The sequence below is a fragment of the Mustela nigripes genome, chromosome 13, assembly GCF_022355385.1.
Source record: "Mustela nigripes isolate SB6536 chromosome 13, MUSNIG.SB6536, whole genome shotgun sequence".
Lineage (NCBI taxonomy): Eukaryota > Metazoa > Chordata > Mammalia > Carnivora > Mustelidae > Mustela > Mustela nigripes.
The window spans coordinates 69,684,421-69,688,445 of NC_081569.1; the positions used below are offsets into that span (position 1 = coordinate 69,684,421).

At 47.3% G+C, this 4,025-nt stretch overlaps 1 protein-coding gene across 1 annotated transcript in view; it reads left to right on the plus strand.

Annotated features, from left to right (window-relative positions):
* Nucleotides 1-3,558: 3,558 nt before the first annotated feature.
* MAPK6 (mitogen-activated protein kinase 6) overlaps nt 3,559-4,025 on the plus strand; it is a 38,629-nt gene continuing 38,162 nt past the window's right edge. The window contains exon 1 of the mRNA XM_059372837.1: nt 3,559-3,727. The gene's annotated coding sequence lies outside the window, so the exon portion shown is untranslated. The remainder of the gene's footprint in view (nt 3,728-4,025) is intronic.

The following is a 4,025-nucleotide window of genomic DNA, read 5'->3' on the forward strand; positions in this document are numbered from 1 at the left end:
CTGTTTTTTTTTTTTTTTTTTTTTTTGGTAAGATTTTATTTATTTATTTGACAGACAGAGACCTCAAGTAGGCAGAGTCAGGCAGAGAGAAAGGAAGGGAAGCAGTCTCCCTGCTGAGCAGAGAGCCTGATGTGGGGCTTCATGTGGGGCTTGATCCCAGGATGCTGGGATCATGACCTGAGTTGAAGGCAGAGGCTTTAACCCACTAAGCCACCCAGGTGCCCCAGTGGTCTATATTTTTAAAATCTGGTTTTCCCTCCATCTTATTCTGTCATCTATCATTTTCCCCTCCGTCTTGCAAATAATGGCATTAGCGGCTTATCTTAATAGGAAGAGAGTAATCAAATTGGGAAAAATTAAACAAGTAACCTAATGTGGGAATTTAAACTCAAACAGGTAAAGTGGGAGCTCCTAGGTGACTCCAGACTCACCCCTCACTCATCTCAGCATTCACCAAGACTAGCTAATTCTGCCCTAAGAATATCACTTGTATTGTCATCACCTTTCTGTGCCTAGTAAAGACACAATCTCTCCCTTTCTTTTTTCTCATGCTTAAACCAGAGTTTGGATTGGGTTTTCCATCACTGTGACAGAATTCTGACTTACTCAGGAAAGAGCAGCTCTTAGAGGACATCAGAGTATTGTTATCAGATTAAGGATGCAGGGCAGAAAAAACAATGGATTCTCCTACCCTCTCGCTGTCTCCAATTTCTTGTTCATCTAACCTACCCTTCCCATGTATGACAGAATCATTGGTCTAAAATACTAGTTGTATCCTCTCAATGTGTCTCCTACTTCTTTTAGCATAAATCCAAAATTTTGGGTATAAAATCAAGGCCTTTTCAGTCTGGTGCTAACTTGTCTTCATTCCCTTGGGCCTGTCAGATTTCTTTCATTCCCAAAGTGTGCCCTGCACGTTCATGCCTTTGTACTTTTTTTTTTTTTTAATTGGCTTCACACCTAGTGTGAACCCCAGTGGGGGTCTTGGTCTCAGGGTCTTGAGTTTGGGGTTTGAACTCATGATCCTGAGATCAAGACCTAAGCGGAGATCAAGATCAGATGCTTAACTGACTGAGCCACCCAAGTTCCTGCCTTTGTATGTTCTGCTCTCTCATTCAGAAATCTTCCTGATCCTTCCTGATGGAATCACACCCAGCTCAGATATTTTCTCTTCCAGCTGAATCTTTCCTGATCTCATTAATTGTTCCTTCCAATAAGAGCAGGTAATTTGCATTTCTGCTCTGGAAGCCCTCGTGTCATGCTGATTTATGGTGTATTTACTTGATCCTCTCCTGCATTACTCCACTACAATAGTGGCTTTCAGACTCTTTTAACAGTAGCATAGTTTGTAGCAATAATGGGTGATAAATAGAAATACATTTTACATTGTTTATCCAATTGGCACATTTATATATATATCTTATTTCATCAAGTTTAAGAAATACTTCTATGTTAATATTTCTGAAATCACGATATAGCAGAGTATCATATTTTGATAAGAGATTTTATTTCTTTTTGTTGTTTTTCCTTTCAAACAATAGTACATAAAGTAATGGTGTGTCATAATTTATGATATTTCAGATTTGTTGAAATAGAGTACATAATGGAAACAAAAGTTTCACAAAATCATATTTACCCTGTGGGCAATGCTTTCTAGTTTTTTGCTCTCTTTCCTTAAGAAGAAAAATGCTGGTCATAATCCACCAAAATCATTTCACTACTTACTACTTGATCATAACCTGCAGTGTGAAAAATTAAGACTATTTACTGAGACACGATAGGATTAAGAACTCAGACGGACTACAGTAACATGACTTTACATCTCCACGGTTTGCATAAACACGACTTGAATTCCAAGAACTTCTTGCCCAAGAAGATGAAGTTGCAAATAACTTAACTGCAGTTTCAGGAACTTCCTCACTATTTATCTAAACAAGAGACTACTGACTGACATAGCCTTCATCAGGATAAAGAGCCTGCTCCTCAACACAATTACTGTTGGGTTTATCAAACAACTGTTTGCTCTTCTAGCCTTGCTTCAAAACTCTCCCCTGCCTGTAATCATCTTAAATGATTATATCACAAATTTAGTCCAATCTCAATCGTGCTTTCATTGCAAGACTTGTCTTAAACCAGATGCCCTGAATCTTCTGACTATTCTACACTTTCCTCTTTGAGAGGCTACTAAGACATCAACATAGTGATATCACTTGCTATTGTAAGCAATAAACTTAGCTTTGTTTGATCAACAGTTTCTTTTGCTGGTCTTTGCGGGAAGTCAGGAGCTGACACTATATTACAGGCTCTCAAAAAAAACCACACAGTATTTATTTATTTTCCTCCTACCTCCCCCCCAATGATGAAACACTGATGGATGAGGAAGGAAAGGTGTCTCAAAAGTCGGAGAGTATCCTATTGCAGGGGCAGTAGGGAACTTTAGTGGTCACAGGTAAGGAGCTCTTGCTGCAGAGAAGCTGCAACCACAAATCAGAAATTCTGCAGTTGCACCAGGCCTTCCCTTTCTCTTAGTTTTATCTATTTGCCATCTCCTCTTCACACCTGGTACTCAGAAGGCATTGCTTTAAATATAGAAAATAGAAATTCAAGTTCCATCCCAACCACTTAACTTCAAGGTACTACGTGATCTTTAAAGTGGTTATTTGCCTTAAGCTTGAAGCTTGAAGATGTATCTAATAATGGATAAGGGACTGCCAAACGTTTGGTTCTCATCAGAAATGATTAAGTCATTGAAAAAATATGCTGACCCGCGTCTCTAATTTCATAAATACCTACATAAATTTCCCATAAACACTGGAAAGGCTCCTTGGACCCAGTAAGCCGTGGTAAATAAAACAAGTTTGGTCTCATCCAAGTGGTCCCAGGAAGGCACCGATCTACATTTCCCAAATTCTACGATTCAGGCCTAGGCACAGCTCAGCATCAAGCCAGGTGCTCTCCTCCTTCCTGTTTTTGCTTTCACAGTACCACCACCCCCCGTCCTCCGGTTATATTGGGCTCCTTCTGATCCAGCTGAAAGGTCACCGTGGCGACCTCACTTAGAAGCATTCCTCCTTCCTCTGTATTCTCAGGCAGAATTAATGACCGCCTAAGCACTGGGCCTCCAACAGCGTTTGCCTGGTACTTCGGCTGTTGCCTTCTAGCCAATCCATCTTCAGGCCCACCCTATAGTGTTCCGGGCCCATCCCTAGGCACATGGACGGAGGCTAGCTCCTCTCGGATCGCCCAGTAGCTTGCCAGTCGTAGGTGCGCGGTAAACCACCGCCCCCACTCCCCTCCAAGGAGTTTGGTCACTTTGAGCTGTAGTGCTGGGCTAAGGGCAGAGCTAGGAGGGCCTATCTGCCCACCTGCCCGCCAGCCCCCGTCCCAGCCCCCCGGAAGCGGCTGACTAGACCGCGTGCCTCTCCCACCGCCCCCGTAGCGCACCGAGCCCAGTCACCAGCGTTGGAAATTCCGGCGCGTGCAAGCGCTCGGGGCCGGGCGGGGGCGGGGGAACCCGTGGAGTGAGCCTGTGACGCGAGGGGGCGTGGCTCGCGAAAACCCCGCCCCCTCTTCCTCGCCCTCTCTCGCGGGTCGGGGTTACATGGCGGCGACTGCGGCAAAGCGAGAGCCTCGGAGACGCCGCTGCCGCCAGCACAGCCGGAGACCTGAGCCGACACTGGGGGCTGTCCGCGGGCCCCGCACTCCCTCGATGAGCCGGAGAAGTCCCGTGAGTGCGTGTGTGTGTGTGTACGTGTGCGGGGCGCGCTGGCGGGGCGGCGCGGAAGGGCGCCGCGGCGGGCCCGGCGGCGGCGGCGGAGCCGGCTCCCTCCTCCATTGTGTGTGACCCTCCGGCGGCCGCCGCTCAACAAAGGCGCTTTTGTTCCGTCTCCGGCCCGCCCGCCCGTCCGCCCGCCGGCCCGCCCGCTCGGGCCTGGCCGGCGCGTCCCGGCGCGGGCTGGCGGGCTGGCGGGCGGCGGGCCCGGGTCCCCGCGTGGGGCCGGCGGAGCGGCCGGCGCGCCCCTCCC